We start from the raw sequence: 20,035 nt of genomic DNA on the forward strand, positions 1-20,035 counted from the left end.
AAAAGCTCACCAACAGGTTAATCAGTGTCTGCGGCAAGTATGGAGCCAACACCCCGTGTCCCTGCAGTGTGCTTGTTCCTTCACAAAGACACCTGCCCATTTTTTCAAATACACTCCACACGCGTACAGTGTAGTGAAAGCTGAATGACTGAAAAAGCAGCTAATATACAGGTAGATCAAAGGAAAATGGAGTGTTTTGATCTAGATCTGAGAGCAACGGGGGCGGGACAGGACAGGTACACACTGTCAGCTACCAAAGTGAGCACCTTTCATGGTTAGTACTGCCATCTCCTGGTGATATGACAAATATGTAATATTCATGCACAGCAAGTCAATAATGATGGGTTTATTTTTCCAGATTTACTGAAATTTAAGATTTAAGGAGTTAACACAGTCTAATTTGAGTGACCAGAGAGAAACAGAATATTTGTTTACACTTTTTGTAAATATCAAGTCACTGTCAATCTTAACATTAATGCAAAACTAGGGTGAGCAAATTAAGACAGCTATTCATTAGCATGTAAGAGCATTGATTAATACTATACTGTACCAAAAAAAGGGTGCAAACAAATCATGTGCTGTGTGAGCAACTGTGAAAGTTGTTGGCGCCAGTGCTGCAACTGGAAAAGTTGAGCCAGGTGAAATTGGGCATTTTGTAAAGAAGAATATGCACATTTTTATTAGAATTGTTCAACTGTTGTGCAGAGCAGTACAGAGATTTGCAAAAAGTCTGATAAAGAGGAGGTGACTCTGGGGAACAATCTACTATAACTGCTGTAATCCTTTGAATTGAATCGACTTCAAAGTGTATGAAGGCTTCTGCCAGATAACACCTGGTCAGTAACAACAGCATCACTGCTCACCATCATGTCCTCGTAGTAGCTGAGGCAATTATTCCTCCAGCTTGGCAAACAGCATGACAGTTAACTTTTTATTGTTGGCAGAGTCCTTTAAAAAAGGAAAAATGATGCCATCACAACACCTTATGGTTTTCAACCCATGACTGCCAATAAAATGTTAGATAAATATTTGCTCTGGCAGGGCATGATAGCTTATCAGAACAATGAAAGGCATTGGCCTTATTAAATGGTTTATAGATGGTCTACTTTTTTCCTATTCAGTAGCTGAAAGACCAGGGCAGAGAAGGGAGGAGCAGGCGTGAAGGAAGGTGGAGTACATGGTTCACTGTTAAAATGTGTATAAGTTAATAAAGGTAATGCAGGGCAAACATGAAAACTAACCTGTATCTGTAAAAAGTCTGGATATTAGGTTTCTTTCAAGAAATCATCACACTGTTACCAATAGGTGGACAGCACAGTAGGACCTGCTTTATATTTATTACGTGCTGGATTTTATTATCATAGCTCTGCCTGTCTGCAGCACCACCATTGTAAGCACCAAGTGAGTGCTAACATTTTGAAATACATGCATCGCTAAAAATCTGTCCAATGAGACAACAAACACACGCAGTGAGAGGAGAAAACAAGTTGATAACAACCTTCTAGCTGAGCCAAACGTATTTTTTAAAGAATTATAAAAAGATGTAATATAAGAGCCTTGAAACAAAGCATTGTACATCAACCAGGGTAAAAGACCAAAATGGTTCCTCCTCAAAGAGATTGTATGTCGCAAGAGCTACAGTGTTTTGTGAGAGTCTCAAGTATCTGAAATACAAAGGATGTTATTACTGTAGCTTTCACTGAGCTAAGCACTATTATCTTCTCTAGTAATATATTTTTCTAAATTCAATTGCAAATGTGGTATCTGACATGAAAGCAATGTAATTTCCGAAACCTAATAATAGAGGTTGTTGTGTGATCTCTACAAACCACATTCAACATGACAATGTTGGCTTAGTTCAAAAGAGATTTTCCTAAAACATGCTCTAAAGAAAGAAAAAAAACTTTGCTAGTTTCTTGTAACCAGTGTGAGCGCAGATGAAAAGGAAAGCAATTATGTCTGTTTTGAAAAGCCACTTGGACAACTCTTGTGGCAGGCTGTGAGTAGCCCCACTCATACATGACTCATTTGTACTCATTTTCATCCAGTGACTGAAAATGCACCACACTCTACTGCTCCTGCCAGCTTTGGGTGCAATTATACCCGAGGGCCTCCACACACTTATCTTCTCCATGTGAGGTCAACTTCGGCCCTAATAGCCACATGTTTTTAGAATCCAACATCTTGAAATGGTGTAGAGCATTTCAACAGAAAAAAAATCTCAAAGATGGTCAAACTGATCAAACGAAAAATCTCAGTCTCTTCACACAGATTCTACTCTGGCCCATTTGAATCACGGAAAACTAGAAATCACTAAACTATGCTGAAAATAATTTGGGTGTTACATAAGCTAAATCTTTATGTCTGCCTTAAGCCTAACTGCAGGAGTAAAACAATACCCCCGTTAACATCAGGCTTGCATGAAAATGTTCCGAGCCCAAATGTAAGGTCACAATGGAGAGCAAATTATGAACCAGGAAGTGAGTTATGCATGATTGAAAAGCAAACATTTGGAAGATAAACTTAAGTCAACTTTCTAGTGAGAAATGTACACAAATAACAATCTTTAAGACTGTCAACTTGGATGTTGGACCCCATGTCTTTGATATTGGGCCCTCCCAAATTGAAATATAACCTCTGTAGCTGGAACGAGGTCGTATAACATTCTTACTTTTGCATCTATAGAAAATATATTGTGACAGTGGACAAGTGATAAGGGCCTTTCTATTAATGGTTGGAGTGTGGTAGTATTTCAGCTGGTAGCTTTGTAGTAAAGTAATCTGTTTCCATGTGTAGTATACAAGTAAGATTTTCCAAAGTCTGACAACCATATCTGGATGTTCTGGGACCTCACTCTTCTCTCATTATTTTACAAGATGTTCTTCTATGATTTTATATAAACTGTGACCCATGACCTCCGTTAAGTCTTTGTTTATCTGAGCTGCTCTTTGCGTTTTTTGCGTTTTTTTAATTTCTGTGTAACACTAATTGTTTATATGATTGTTTAATGATTTCATACCTGTGTAGATTAAGAAATTGTTTTAAAAAAAATGTCAATGTTGAGTCAGGTTCACTCATACTTTATGTACGATGAATCAAAATGGCAGTCCATCCCATTTTCACTGTGATTTTTGGCAACAGTGGTCCATGCTTTGGATGTTTTACACTATAAGTAGTGATATAAAGTAAGGCCACAGACATGTTTGTCTCTACTACTCTGATTAAAAAGAGCAGATTATATAGATTTGTCAGTTGAAGTATTTGCACAGCTTTGGTTTGGTTGATCAAACACCGACATATTTTCCAAGGAAGCGCAATGTGCACATACAGATACTGAGTCTCTTTCACCTTGTCCTACAATAAATGACACTGACAGTTAATTAGGGCAAAGGTGCAGAGGGCCTTTATTTGCAGCTCTATCCAAGAGGAGAGTTAAACATTAATATCAACTATTTACAGCTAGCTGTCATGTTTTTTGGTCTGAACTGCTATGGCAGTGCAAATCTTGGCCCAATGACTTAAGATCCTGTCCCAGGCTGTGAGATAGACCAGCATCAAAGATAGATAGGATGTTATAACTAACAAGGGGCCGTTTAATGGGAATGAGGGGAACAACGTACCATTTGAACAAATGATATAGTTAGCAAAAACCGATGGGGGAATTGGTCTTATGCTCACGCTAAATTCCTATGGTCACAAATCCTACCGAACCAGCAGCAAAGAGGCAAAACAAAGAAAGACTGCTGGCCCTGCTGTAATGTGTTAATGCTACACCAGCACTTGATTCATTTTTTTTTCAGAGGTCTTACCAGTACTCTGACCTTGTTCATATCAGCTGAGATTTTATTATCTTAACACAAAAGGGGGGTAATTGCCTTTGTGAAATGATATACAAGTGACTTATTCTAGATAACAAAGATGCTGGCCCCTTTTTATTGGCCTTTACACAGTTATTAGCCACATCAAATGCCTAAATGCAGAGAACATTATGTTGAGTTGTTTTAGTGGCCACAGCTCTGCTTCCATAAGTTAAGAAAATGGTGTGATTTAACAAATGTAATCTGCATATACACTTATTCTCTCAGTTTTGACCAACCAATCACACAATAAATTGTGTTCTTATGCTTTGACAAAAAAACAGAACTTCTAATGATCACTGTCCTGAGGGTTGAATGTGAAAATGCTGGTCACGAATGACAGGATAAACAAAGCTTTCCTAATGTGATGACTTACACTAGTCACGCAAGCTTGAGTCACCATAGGCAACTGTTCATGTGAGCAGGACAACTTTGTTGTGCACAACTCTTTAGTGCCTATCTTACAAAACAAATGTCTTTAACCTGCATTGTTATTTTAACCTTGTGATATGCTTTCCTGAAAGAAAAAAAACCCTGTACAGGCTACTTTGCGAGCAAATAATTGTTATTTAATCAACGTTAGTAATGCAGCAGATCATGGGTGATGTCGAAAGTTTAAAAAGTTTAAGATTTGTTTTGGTAATGTGCAATGGCCAGTGGGAGGGTTAAAGATGATTCTGCCAAACTGGAGTTGCTTTCACACATGGACTGCACTTGAGGACCTGCAGTGAGAACACAAACATCCAAATCAGGCGAACCAGACATTAAACAGACTTCAAACTGCAAGTTCCCTTGTACAAAGTCCATGTAATGTCTGATTGAGCCGATGTGTGAATAGAAAAGGTCATTTCACATCGAGTGAGTTGATGAAATGTCTAACCTCCCTCCAGCATGATGTACCCAGGTGCCACCTTAACCGCTTTAACCAAACGGAAAATTTCCAGTAAATATGAACACGTCTGCCATGGATGACAGGTGTGCTACATGTGTGCAAGTGCAACTCCAGACAACGTACTGACCTGATTCTCCATCGTCTGGGGTTCATATGTGAAAACAGCTTGAGACAGAAGAGAATCTCACCCACACATAAACACTTATTATATTTTTTAACTAGAACGGGAATACCGTTCACTAGCATCCAAAAAAAACTGGCATCTGTTTCTAGAAGCTGCTTTTGGTGCCTTAAACACCATTTTCTCAAAATCGGGAAAATAAGACAAGTAAATTGAGATTACGAGTAATCACACCGTATTGCTCAAAGCACCTATTCCTGGATGTGTCTCAATCCTAAAGTAAAATTACAGAACAAGCCTGAACAGCAGTAAAATTACTCTCTGCAGGTTCTCTTATAAATCTGCGGGTGAGTGCTGAGTGACGTTATAATAGAAATAGTAGAAGCTTGTGCTCTGTGCAGTGATGTAGATGTTTATTTTACATTGATAATGTCAGAAGAAATAAAATCAGGACATGACTTTAAAATTATTTTCTAATGGTGTATAAATTTCACAACAAACCTCACAACCTTTACGTAAGAGGAGATTCGAAGTCTTAAACAAGGATGATAAAGAAAGTGAGAGCGATAGAAATCTGTGCAAAGTAGACCTTAATGAGTGTGGGTGGATAGAGATCAGACTCAACACTGTCATCACAGAGACCAGAGTCAGTAAAAAGTCAGCCTGGGATTCACAGCGCCTTAGCAAAACCACACCACTGACAGCTGCAGAAACTAAAAGGCTGTGCCAGGAACACAAGGGAAAATATCCAACCCACTTTGGCTGAAAGTGTTTATCCCTCAACAATGCCTTCCAATATTTTCTGTGGATGCAAAAACCCAGAGCTTTCATTGTTCTTGGCAGGGAACCTTCATATCCTGGTTGGTGTTGACAAGGAACTGGCTTAACGGCAATCACTTGCAAATGTATTTATCTTTTATAGCTCATGATTGCGACTGTTTTCCACCAAGGATTAAGCCAGGGGGTGTGAGTTAAGGCCTATACTTGGGATTTCCTAAAGGACAGGATTAATTTGACTTCCTTCTTATCTGTTTATACTTTAAAATAAGCAATGTTGACAAAGTAAAACAAGAACCCAACAAAGTGTCATACTAAGGTGTCGGGCCACCATGTGCTGCCAAGACAGTTACAGTGCACCTCATCATTGACTCTACAAGTCTCTGGACTTCTGGCATAACTTGGCCCAAGAGACCTTATAAAAGGAGGAAACATGTTAAGAAAGATTTAAAATAAACATAGAAGAGTAGGAGAGCTTGTGTCAGTCATCAACTCTAACTAATTCAATATGCTGGTGAGATGAGCTGACAGTGTCACGTCACAGGACTCTGGATTGAATCCTTATTTTGGGGCAAAGTCACCAAACTTTGAACTTAACCGATTTGACTTATGAGTCTATGCATTTGGTTTGCATGAGCCGATGACCATTGAAAGTGCTGTTACAGCTCTCACCCCATTAATTTAGATATTCCGAAATAACTGCACTGGGGTGTTATCAAGGTGTTACCAAGTGGCGAGACTTCCATATGAGGACTTTGGTCCAACATCTCCCATAAATGTTAAATTGATTTGAAGGCCATAGAACATGATTCACATCATTTTCATATATCAAACCATTTCTTCCAGGGGGCGTTGCTATCCTGGAAGAAGCCACTCCCATCAGGATTATTATGTCTCATCACAAGATAAAGGTGATCACTTAGGACAACTTCATATTCATTTGCTGTAACCCTTCCCTCTACTGGAACAAGTGGACCCAAATCATGCCACAGTCACTGGATCCACTCACTGTAGGGGTCAAGCATTCAGGCATGTTGGATTCTCTTGGTTTGCACCACACACAGTCACCCAGTTGTCGAGAATATGTTGAAGGATGACTCATTTGACCATATCACTTTTCCCACATCCCTTCAGACCAGTGCCTCTGGTTTTTGCACCACTGAACTTCCAACTGCGCATTCGTCTATGTAATGACGGGTCTGTGCTCTACAGTCCCACTATAATATCTCTCTATGTAACTGCCAATGGACTGTTCTTGCTGACATAGTTTGATCGCCTCCTATGTTTCCCCAACGCACCAACATCACAGTCATCAAATATGCGCTGCCAACTACAACTTACGAAATTTATTTACCAATGGCTTTCCCACAGATCTGAATGTAGATGTCACTTCAGTCAAAGTTCTACTGAAACACTAGTCTTTGTGACTGAGGCTCCTGTAACCAGAGGTTAGTGTAAATGTGTTTTGAGACTGCCCCTGAGTATCATGTCTGCTTTGTCTGTCATAGCACTTTGTAAACCATGTTTTTAAAGGTGCTATATAAATAAATCATCTTATTGTCATTATTATAATTACATAGAATGATTGTATGTTAATTGTACAATGCAGCGCACCTTTGTGGAAGCATCTGTATTTTTTCATTCATTGTTTCTCCACTTATTTACTCAGGTTTTCCTTAAATTTGTCACATCTGTTGCTGGAAAGGGGTGTAAGCCTAAGTGACTCAATACATTACAATGAGCTATTTTAAGGAATGCTGTGCTTTTGAGCCAGGGAGCCATTACCCAAAGACAGAGCAATGGGATAACAAAGGAGGCCTACAAGTGAAACAAAGCCAGATTAGCACATTTCTCACCTCTGAATGTAAATGCAGAGAGCATCTTTCTGTGTGGATAAAGGATAAGGCCTCCTGTAATCTATTTTTAGTATTTGTTTGCATTATCTATGTGCTCTGGCAGATAGTGAAGCAGTGTAGCATTCCTGAATAGGATTTTGTACAGTCAAAATCAAAGTTATGGAAATGGTATTATGACTGCAACAGAAGCGGATGCATTTTGGAGCAGCTCCTATTTCATAACGTTACCAATATGGCAGTGTATAAACCCCAGCACATTCAGTAATGGAGGATTATGGTTAAAGCACGGTTATGCAAAATACAGTCTCAGTTTATCTTCACCATGTCTTTGTGCTCAGCTTCAGCTGCTGGTCTCACTGCCAGTAGAGAAACGTTACAGAATTTTTTTTTAAGGAAAATTCAATACAAATTCTTGACAAATTACTGACGCGTTGCATTGAAAGAAGGTAGTGTGCTGTGTTAGACAGTCTTAAACCAAGACTAACCAGAAATAATCCACTACTTAAGAGTCTACAGCCATGCTGGTTACTCTGTGAGGCGGATTTATGCACAGCGGTGCTTTGAGCTGAATGTTCAAGTCTGCATGCCAACATGCTCACAATGATAATGTTGACATGCTGATGTTCAGCAAGTAAAATAGGCCTTGGTTAATATCGAGTAAGAAAGTCCAAACTTGGATTACTTAGTTTGGACTTGGCAAATTTTGAGAGCACAAACTCCCTAGAACGGGTGAACACAGTACGATCATTCTGTAATTGGAACAGCAGCCCACTTGATGTCACCATCCCATCGCCTGTGTCAATGTATGTATGTTAACAATAAATTGATATAAAACACAACTCCAATTCTTTTCATTCTTTAAAAAGAAGGCTCTCGATTCATAACACAAAACTGAGAAACAGATTCAAAATTAAGATTCAGATTAAAGATTAGATTGTTTCACCTTTTACCTGTTTGGCAGTCAATTAGAGCCCACGTCTCTTGATTAAAATAATGCTTAAATGTTAGTTTTAATGCACAATAAAGAGCCATTATAACAAGTTGCTGTAATGTCCTTTCACATAGGGTTAGGGTTAGGGTTAACCCTAACCGGTTATTAATGAGACTTACACAGCAGGAATAAGCTTAGGACTCCACTAATAGACAAGCTAAATACTGATTATGTAGGCTAACAAGAGCGTCTCCCTCCATATTAAATGACAATGCTGTGATTGCTAGAGCTTCATATTAGCTCGCAGACAGTCATTGCTCTGACATATTGGGATGTAGTGCAAGAACTGGGCTCTGGGCAACAGATGATGTGCAGCTAATGCACTTTGCTAATGTATTATTTAGGAAGTGGCCTCGCTAATTGAGTTTTAATGTCAGTGGCCGCTCTCCCACACGTGTTTGACCAAGCACAGGGGAAAGTTTAGATCTTGATAGATTACAGCTGGCCACTGGTGGTGGTTCTAAAGGTCACGGGAACTGCTGGTTTAACCACCATGAAGAAAAAACCTGCCCATGAACAATTTCATTGTGTTTAACAATGAAGACATTACCGACACTTGATAAAGTAAAGCGTGTTTCTTATTTACAGCTATGCGTAACTCTGCAAATAATAGGTTGCTTCATAGATTGTGCAGAAGTTGACATGAAGGCTTCAAATAAGAAAATCCACATACAAACTGCAAAAAATAAATAGTGCTTTACAATCAACCCAGGCATAAATGATGATATAATGTCACTCAGAGAATCAAATGATAATGGCCAAAACAGCTATAGGCCTAAACCTTCTGCACGGCTAGAGGGAAAGTGCTATTTGCAAGTTGAACTGACACTAAGTTGAGAAATAGTACAAGGCTTGTAAGTTGGAACTTGAATCTGCTCCCCGAATAAACAAGGGGAAATTTGCATTTTAAACAGCAACACATTATGTGCTGCAGCTTTGTGTAACACACTTCCTTGCAATTACTTTGCAAGTTCACCCCACACGTTGCCTATGATAGGAAGGCACAGAGAGAAGCTCTAGTCTTTATGAGAATCACTCACCCAGAGCACCAGATAAAGCCGAGCAATAACTTATTTCAAAAAATCCCAACTGGCTAATTAACATTGTGAATTCAACCAGAAAGTCAGTATTCCTCTGACGAGTTTAATTGCATCGATGTGTGAGCAACAATTTAACGGCTCAAATAGAGAGCTGCTTTGGCTTCCATAAATGACGCTATTTCCTTACCTCAAAGACTGTAACTAGATTTCTTTTCCTTTTTTTGTAGCATAATCAAGTTTAGCAATACCTGAGCTCATTTGATGATTTAATAGACTTAAACGGGTTTTTCTACCAAGGTTAATTATGAAGTACAGAATTAAATTTGCCACTGTGATGATTGCTTTTTTTTATTTTTTAAAAAGGTCTTCAGTTCTGCTCGGTGGTAATGTGATTATTGCATTGGACTGAATTGCAGTTATATCGTGTTGTGTGTTTAAGCTTGCTGAGGAGTTCGAAGGGTCACTGAAAATGAACATCCTCCTACGCTGTAACAACCAATGCATGTAGATGTCTTACCACTACTTCAGTCATTTTAATCTTTATATATGACAGGTTTCACAGAATTAATCAAAATAATAGTTGAGTAGTCATTGTTTAAATCATGTGTGGTTTGCCACTAGAAAAGGCAATTCAATGTCTGTAATCATAGCTTAGCGACTGTAACTTGGTATAGCTGGGCTGCCACGCTTTTGGTTTATTCACATGTAGTATTGATGTGCATGGTGCTGAAGTGAGAGCAGTATAACATATTTCAAGGTTTTCGAGGGTGGTGTCTCTTTAAATATTTCTAAAGCCAAAAACTTGAGAGAAAATGTAAGGAATGGATTAGCTTACTACCTACAATAGTAACTGTGTAACTTCCAAGGCCGAGGCACACGCCCGCTAACACCATTCATTAATAGGTTATGGTGGTTTGTGTGATGATGGGGTTCTGTTAACCGAGACTCACTCAAGACTAAAACTCTAAATACTCTAATACTTATTACTTGCGCGAGTTTGGCCATTGGCTCATTTGTGTCAACTTGCCGATTAACACAACCCAAGAATATTCACCCGTTCTCTTTTGGAGGCAGACCTCAGATATATGGGGAGAATCTCAAAACTAAATGGCTTTCGCTACATTGGGTCATGCGAATATTTCGCTTGTATGTATTTTCAGCACGCAAAAAATCTGCTTTGCATTTGGTGTACACGTACAATAACACATCCACTACATGGAAGCTGGTTAGCAGCTCTGTCCTGCTCTTAATCGGATTTAAGGAAGTTAAACCTTCAGTAACCCCAGATCTTGTGCTTTCACAAGACAACTAACATTGTAAAGTGCTGTTCGAAAAGGCCAATGTGGTACCGAGAACAAGTGATTATAATATAACCCAGTTCATCAAACACTACATGGTCTCAAAAGCAGAGCACTCAATATCATAGTCAAGTTAGCTTAATGGTTGCCAGTGCTTGACCTTCTCCACAGGGCCTCCACGTTAGTCACTCTCCAGCAATTCCAAATTGAAACAGAGCAACAGCAACTACCGAATATGTGCAGAGGAGGAGAAAGGGAAATAATGTATGAGAGAGGAAACGCTTTGGCAAGAGATTTCATGCCCTCTCTCCCTAAGGCTCTCTTCCCCTTAGTATATGCCTGGTATAGCTGACTGACTTGGGACTGGGTATCCCAAAGGGTTGATGGTGTGACAGTGTCTGAGTGTTTCACAGTGCTGTGTTTGTGGGTACAAGGAGGGAGTGCAGGCCAGCTCACTCAGACTCCATCAACCGTAGCAAGCTCCTGCACTAGGACTTTTTGCTATCAGGGGCATGGGTGTTGCTGGAGATTGGGCTTTGATGTTCAAGGTGACAGCGCATCAGAGCAAAGCAGCAGGTGAAAATAATCCATCTTCCACTGTGTGATTTATGGATGTAATTCCTCTGGTTCGACATCAGTTTTAGTAGCATCTTTGGAGCAATCTGTGAGGGATAATAGATCAGAGGAGGACCAGGCAACCTCATGGGATGAACCATCCAGCACAACAACTGTGAAGAAAATAATACACAGGCCTAATGAGATTGGTGAAATCTATCCACAATGCTGTTTAACCATAGAGAAACTCAATCATGTAATTTCACTAGAGCTTCAGAACCATTAAAACTGAATCTCCATAAGCAGCGAATCATCACTGCACCCACCCCACTCTGAAACCCTGAACGACCTGCGATTTTTCTCATCCTTCTTACGGCCACCCCGACGTTCATAAGTAAATCTATTGACAACTACAATCATGGAGAGTGATTGAGCCCATCCCTCAGGTTCCAGCGTCTGCTCCTGAAACGTGCAGCAGGTTCTGTAAATGGAACAATTAAGATAATTGTCTGTACAAGCCCCATTAACAAAGCCTGCTTTCAGCTCCGAGCTGCGATTAGATTAATTCTCATAATGGAAAAGCCGTGGTTCCTCCATTGTTCTCCATTTGCCCTCTTCATTCCAGGTGCCAGTCATATTCTGTGAGCAGGATTTCATGTCATGGTCTCAATGTTTTATTAGACACTGACAGTGAAGGACAACAGAGTCAATGTGAAGGTGACAGAGAGGTGCAGGAAAATATTCATTGTCTAATGACTCTATACAAAAGTCTAAAAGCAACAAATGCTTTACAGGCTTTCTACTACGGTTTTCAAAAGAACGTGTTAAATTCCATTTATCAGTCTTGGAAATTTTTTTAAAAAAGGAGCGCAGATTAATAGCTCTATTACGCCCCAACAACAGCATAAGGCATCCAATATGTAGGGACAGACGCACTGATGGAAATGCAGTAACAATTAAGATTGATCAAAAAGCATGTAATTCCATCAATAGCTTGACAGCCCTGTTTTTTTTACACCTTTCAAGGTGAACAATCACCACAAAAAGGCCTGATAAGTCTTAATGGATTAAAAAAACACCTCCCACAACCCATGTCTGCTATATTAACCTCCCATTATCGAGAAGGGAGACAACCCCTAGTACTTAAGTAGAAACCATACTCCGCAGTGATGGAGGTGAAGATACAAACTCCCTTGTCACATTGAGATATATTCTGGTTGGCTTGAACATGAAACTCGTTTTTGCGAAACTTTTAAGCAATCATGCCTTAAAAGAATAATATAAAAGCTGCTACTGCAACTATCAGTGCTAATTTAAAGGCTGCACTGGTTCAGTGATTTAATAAGGGTCTGATACAGTGATGATAAAACTGCAGTCAGATTGTGTTAAAGTTACTGAACAGCCTATGTGATTGATTCACCAGCTATAACGAAAAACAATATTTCCAATTTCCATATTTCTGTACCATTGACTTTGGCAATGCTAGCTCTCATAGCCTGATAAGTGTCACATCATCATAACATTAGCATGAGATAATTCCAAAAAAGTACACAGTCAAGTATTATCTTCGCGCATGTTATTTAAAGACAATAAGTGTAAAATATCACATTGTTATGAATGCAGGCTAAAAATAAATCAACAGTAATGTAAGAATGACGACAATGGCAAAGTGAATCGGCCCAGTTAATCTTGAAGTACAATGGCTCGATTGAAATGTGAGGGTGCAACACATTTACAGCTCTGCCCTCCACGTGCACCAAGTAAATAATGCAAGGATGACAGGATGTGGTGCATGTGGCAAGTCTGACTCACTTAATGTCTTGTATGAGCATCCTGTTTTTCTAGTGATGCGGTCATGCTACAAAGAGTCAATCATGGCCTGTGTGGGTGGAAGGTTATTAGCTTAGTAATATGAACTGTCTGTGTGTGCGCGTACGTACATGCGTGCGTGCGAGTTGCTGGAAGGAGAATTAATTCTGTCATGCTAGTTCCTAAAGCTTTCTTTTCGTTCACTGAGGATGAGGGAAAGTGTTAAGTTACAAGCACCACAGACGCACCACACAGACGCACCACACAGACCCACACACAGGCACAGACACCCTCTGTGAGACTGTGTGTTCGGCCACCCACGCATCTGCAAAGTAACCCTTTAGTCCTTCACCTTTGTGTACCACTGCCTCTCCTGGCCTGGCACACCTCCCTCTTGCGGAGGGCTTGTGGGCCGCAGAGCTTGGGATTGAAGCTTCTGCTATTAAATTTTCCCTTTTCTTCAGATATTATTCTACAGAACACCAGGCTCTCCCTTCTGCGGTCAGTGCCTGTCCAATTCATTCAAGAATGATACGCATTCCTCGGCCACTTACAACTAGCTGCACTCCAACCGCTCAGGGCCAAGCGGGGCAGGTTGCACTGCCAAAGGCAAGATGGATAGCAAAGTGGCTGCACTTATTGGAAACTGGTTTAGTGAAAATAATGATAAAGAAAAAGCCATATAAGACACAAAACCACAGCAGCAAATTATAAAACATATTACTTGGCAGTGAAAGAGGTGCATGTTTTTTTCTCTTTCCGAGGAAACGAACACACAGCTGCTCCGGGTTTGTCGTATTTCTGAACATCTGCAGTAAGAGCCCCTTCATGATGTCTGTAACAGAAGACAAACCAAATACCCTCTGAGTCAACACAACCCTGATCCCTCCTGCAGCTGGAAAACAAATAAACACCGGCTCACGCTAGGCAGCCCGGGTGAATCCACTCAGGAATTTCAAATACTTCTGAATTTATTTTCCATGAGGTCTTCGGAGCAATCTTTTGCAATCAAAGAGGGCAATTTTGCTTCGAAAGAGAAAAATATTAGGTAAATATTTTCAGGGAAGCTGGTCATATTTGAAATGGATTGGCTTCCCTCTTCGCCCCCTGCCCTCCATTTTATACAAACACAAACAGCGCGCACACGCAAACACACACCTCCATTCTGGACATACAAAGTTGTGCTGGAGACACAGATGCGTACACAAGCCGCTTTTCTTTAGACGCAATCCAGAACTGATCAGTGCTGCTCCCCTACCGCCAGACCAACTGACACGCTTGTTTATTTTTCCCATGCCCACTTTAAATTCCAACATTTCCCTCCAAATGAAAAGGCCTGTGTGTGCCTGCCCAGGAGGACAAAAAAAGTTAGGAAAATATCAACAAGTCTTCATTTACATCAGAACAAAAACAAACAAGTCCAGGAGAAAGGAGCTGCTAAGGAGGTCCAAGGCATTTTTTTTTTTTTTTTGCACCAGAAATCCTTCTCATGTGGCTTCAGGCAGCCTGCCAGCCAAATCTAATATGGATTTATATACAAAGAAAGTGCTTAGTTTAACATAATGAATATTTAATCATGCATGGACCCTGTAAAGCAATTTTGCAGAAATAATTGAAAGCAGACTTTGTCTGGAGGCTTGAAAAAAAAAAAAGAGAAAAAAGCAACAGCTAAACTGTTGACCCAAAGGAGGCCAAAAATCTCATGCCGGATTAAATGTTTACACTGCTGCCGTACACTCTGATAAATGAGGTTAGGAATCTGGGGTGGAATCAACTGGTGTTAAATTTGCTGATTCTGTCAGGGCGAGAGAACACACAGATGCGTGGCTGTGCACAGAACACATGCACTTGTTGGGCCTTCCCATCCCACATTTCCCGGGTGACTTTTTAACACTTTTAATTATTTTACACAGGAACTGTTCCTTGTTACAAGAGCAAATGTGATGTGACAGAAGAAGAAGAAGAGCTTCAGGAACCGTGTTGTTCAACAATGCCAACATAGACGACGTACACAATCAAACTCAATCATCACATGCAATGAGCAAAAGGTCTAAAGAGCAAGAGAAATGTACAATTTTCATTAGTTGAGGAAAACAAAGTACAGACTGGGAATTATAACATGAGGTACTTAGCACAAGCAGTGCCATTCACTCTTTTGTAAACTAGTAGCTCCCATAATAGTATTAACAAAAAGACTGATGAAATGCTGCATGAAAAAAAAAAAAAAAAATCAAGAAAAGGCTAAACTTAAAAAAACAAAAGGACAGAGACATAAGCGGATTTGAGAGAAAGTGTTCACTTATGCAAAATAAAACAGGTTATCAGGTCTATTTGGTGATTCCCTGGCACCCTTAATAAATCAGCTTAGGGTACAGCCTAACGGCTTCATTCACCCCACAAATCTCTGCACTGCAATAACATGCGCCAGCGAGCACAGATTAATTTAATAACTCTTTAATATTCTCCATGAAAAAGAACAGGAGACCAGCAAGTCCGCAGCATATGGGGCGGGTGGTGCAGGGGGCTATCAGTGGAATAGAATATTGCTGCAGCAACAGATTGAATATTACGTAATGATGTCATTTATATTCCATTCGAAGTGCAAGCTTCCCAGACTGGGGACTCGTACAGAGCTGGGGATTTGTCTGTGATAGAGAGTAATGGGGAGAGAAAAGGTCTGTGGCATGAAAAAGGACGATGGTGAGCAGAGAATTTTGGAATGAAAAGACTGTCTCTCTATATCTGAATGTGTCTGACTAGAGATGTAAAGGCATTACTAAAAAATTCTGAAGTATTAATACACTTTATGACCAGAAACCTACCATTATAAAATCATGCCTAAATAGTAGAGGCATATCTATAACATATAACAATTAATTTGTTTAGCAAATGTTTTAAAACTTTGAAGAGCCTTTCTGTAAAATAATATTTTTTTTGCATGAAAAGCTGCTGTTTTGGAGGTTTCTTACAGGCCATGAACCACAAGGAAGGATATCACTGTGAGCAGCCCTACAGAGACACTCTGTATGTTTCCCATTTTGCGCTAAGGATGATAAATATCCTGTAATCAGCAAAACAAGGCATATCAAGACAACATGTCTGCATCGGAAACAAGTGTCGAACACATCAAATGGCGAAATGGTGCAACGGGGTGGAGGTGAAGCTGGAAGAGAATAAACAGAGCTTGCAGACGTTGTAATGAGAATTTGCTCCATTTGGCAGTAGCCCGCAGCAAAGGTCTCCCATCTGTTTCCTATTGGAAAGGGAGTCAACAGATTGGAGGGGGGGGGATGAAAAGGGAAATACAGGAATGAGCGGACCACAGTGACATCTTCTGGCAGCAGCTGATAACACAGGGGAGGGTGTGGATGGATCAACACATGTTCATGTTAAAAAAAAAAGGAGTCAATTGATGAACCAATTAAATTAGATAAGGGAAAGCCTTGATTCATAAATTAGAATTTAATTTTAACTTGGTATGTGTTACGCTAAAGGATTAATTAAAAGACATCTAAGAAGAGCAAGTATAGCAAGAGTCCAAGAGATCGTGAGGTGGGTAGAATCCACAGGTATTTTAAAGAGGAAGTGGAAAAACATACAGCAAAAAAACACATAGAAGATGTTAAAATGTTGATGATGAAAAACACTGGATGATTTTAAAATAAACCTGAATGTCAGAACTGATCTGTTGTTTCTTCCCCAACATATGACGCCCTGACAAGAACTTCTACTGGCTTTGGAGTCTGATATTTTAATTATGTAAGGACACAGAGTAGTCTCAGCTTTGTTGTGGTGTTTGCCTTCTCAAAACAACATGGGAGTTGGCCGACAGTGACAAAAGATTTGTTTGCACGTGAAGTGACGGTCGTTTGTGCAGGGAGATTAAACACCGAGGTCAATGTTGAACCTGTGAAAGCACTCGACAAAGAATGGCGTTTCAGCTGTTATTAATGTGTGTGTTTAAACTAGGCACATACACTCATGTGTAACTCGCTCTCACACAGACACAAGTGTGTATGGGAGAGTGTGTATGTATTAAGGGGGTGTGAGAGGCTTTTAGCAAGATCAACAGGCAAAGCAGGTAAACGGGCTCAACGGTGGCTATCACCTGTGGAGGATGCTATAGCTTTACCTCGCGCACAGTGCACGCTCTCTCACACACACACACACACACACACACACACACACACACACACACACACACACACACACACACACACACACACACACACACACACACACACACACACACACACACACACACACACACACACACGGCTGTACAAACACTGTTTGTTGACTTGAAGGGAGACACAGGAGATGGGGGGGGGAGGAAGGTTGATGTGGAAGAGGACTGTCACATATAGAGACGATAGTGGCCGAGATTGTAATTTGGAAAGGCTAGAGGGTTAAATCAATATATTGAGTGTTGTTTTTTTATTATGGTACAAAAAATAAACACATGCAAGGGCCACTGCTACCAATATCTACATACACTGGCCACACCTATAGTCATATCTATATTCACTACCGTATAAAGCAAAAGATAACGGAAAAATGCCACAGCTTCCTAATTCAGCCTCACCATTGTGTTCGCCTGAGAAAATATAGAATGATTGACAAGCCAGGAGACAATGGACAATTTTTCACACCCTGGGTGAGTAGTCAGATTGAAAAATAGCCCTGCTATAACAAACGCACTGGTGTAGGCAAGTACCTACGTGCACCAGTTTCTGAATAATACAATCCAGAATGTCCAGTTGTATGACATCCATGTGTTTTTAGTCACATGAAACACAAAATGCACACACATATATATATATATATATATGTGGGCAGGATTTCACATCACTTTATCCCCTGTTGCTATGATTGCAAAGTAAATGGCAGAATTATGCAGCACAAGTTACAATCACCTTGACATCGGCTCTTGCATGTTCTTGATTGGCCGTCGTTCCTGCATTGTGCCGAGTCAGCCCCCCCACAGTGTTGAAATTCTTATGAAATAAATGATCACATGAGTTCGGATGGCGACTGTTGTTCTAAATATAGCCACAAGGCACAACAAGCACACTAAGTCTCATCGACAACTAAGCAACTCTGAATGTGACCTCTGGCTCCATCAGGAAACCAGAGACATGTGTGCCTTCAGGCCGTCTTACAATGTTGTGGGTGTGTGTGAACAACACACACAAAAATGCACACACAGATAAGTCAACGATCGTAAACTGTGATAATAATACCAATGATATTGTTTTAGAAATATTTTTGAACCGCTCCAATTCCTGGGCCCTTTGCAAATACAGTTTTGAAAGGACCCACTCCGATCACATTGTACATCTACAAAATCTGTTCAACTCTACCTGTGCAAGACTTACACTGATGATGCATGCAACAACCAGACTTATTACATTCCCAGCTAAAGCCACCTCAACTAGTCTCATACACTATGGCCAGAGAAGAAGTTGGTTTATCAAGCTTCATAACCTCAAGTTGTTCTGATCAACTGTTCAATCATCATCGCTTGTTGGATATGGACCCCGGTGGAAAATTTGAAATTTACCCATTGTATTTAAATTGTATGGGGGAGGTGTTGATTCAAGTGTATGATTATTTTTGGAAGATGTAGTGTGTGATGCTTTAGAACTATATTTCACTATAGTGACTGCTGTTTTTTTATATATAGCCTACACTCACTGGTATTAAAAGCAGTGGACAAAAATAACAGACACCTAGTGTCCATACAGTCGAACACAAAGTCAGCAAAAAAATACCGTATCCAAAACTAAACCACAAAGTTAAAAAAAACAAACTCTCTGAAAATCGTTTTGACAAAAACTCAACATTATAACCTTAGTGAATTTAGGATTTACTGCTAAACTGTTGTATTAGACTGCATTATTTGTAGCTAGCTGTACCTAATAAACTGAGTGTGTATCTTCCATCTGTACTCACCTGTCAGTTACGTCATAAAATGGTGGACAGGTGCAGGAGCAGGTGCTTGGTCCGCGGCGGCTTCTGATTGGTTCACGTGACCTGTAATTAGACAGAAATGTAAAAAGGCATATTCACCATGCCTTAGTAACGCGTATGGTAAAGGAGTTTAATTATTTAAATTAAAAAACATATTTACATTATATATTTCTCAAGTCAGTCTGTCCCCACACCGCAAGAAACGTAGACAAACTGACGTTGGCAAAACAAACGACATTAACCGGTCAACGCCGGTATATATAAACAAGCTCACCTTTTCTGTGACGGAAAGTGGTATTTCATTTTTTCACCTCAACTTTCAAAAAAGTCTCTTTTTTTGTTTTGAATCAACTAGATGACCTCACTTGGCTTTGGACTCCACGGTTTTTTTGTTTTTTTTGAAGAATTCGTCGAATCGACTCGAGCCTGAACAGGCGCAGGTGTGGACCGAACCATTCGAGTCCTTACGGGGGGGGGGGGGGGGGGGGGGGGGGGGGGGGGGGGCCGGGCAGCGGGTTGAAGAAGCATCGCTCAAGCGCTGTTTTCAGACGTGAACTGTCTAGAAATTGCGTCCGGATATTTTCCAGAGTTTTGTTGCCGTTCACACATGAAGAGCGCTGCGTGACAGTGTCCGGGTCCGACCACGCTCCGTGGGTCAGACGCGTCCACAAGAGCAGGGAAAGTTCCGGAACATTCAGGCGGTGGGTGGAGCCTGAATGTCCCGGAAGCGCGAATCTGGACCCGTGAATCGTCCGGAGATTCCTGCTGTAGGCGTTTTTCTGGAAACGTTACTGGTGGTCTGTCAGGAAATGTTCAAGAAAATGGCTTGAAAGGACTTTATTGAAATAACAGCGGGTCGTTAATCA

At 40.4% G+C, this 20,035-nt stretch overlaps 1 long non-coding RNA gene across 1 annotated transcript; it reads left to right on the forward strand.

Annotated features, from left to right (window-relative positions):
• Positions 1-255: 255 nt before the first annotated feature.
• On the forward strand, positions 256-8,342 carry LOC118302054. The gene is made up of 3 exons (XR_004790450.2): positions 256-274; positions 1,122-1,168; positions 6,494-8,342. It is a non-coding gene; the product is annotated as an uncharacterized LOC118302054 (long non-coding RNA).
• The last annotated feature ends 11,693 nt before the right edge of the window (positions 8,343-20,035 follow it).

The sequence above is a fragment of the Scophthalmus maximus genome, chromosome 4 (genome assembly GCF_022379125.1).
Source record: "Scophthalmus maximus strain ysfricsl-2021 chromosome 4, ASM2237912v1, whole genome shotgun sequence".
Classification (NCBI taxonomy): domain Eukaryota; kingdom Metazoa; phylum Chordata; class Actinopteri; order Pleuronectiformes; family Scophthalmidae; genus Scophthalmus; species Scophthalmus maximus.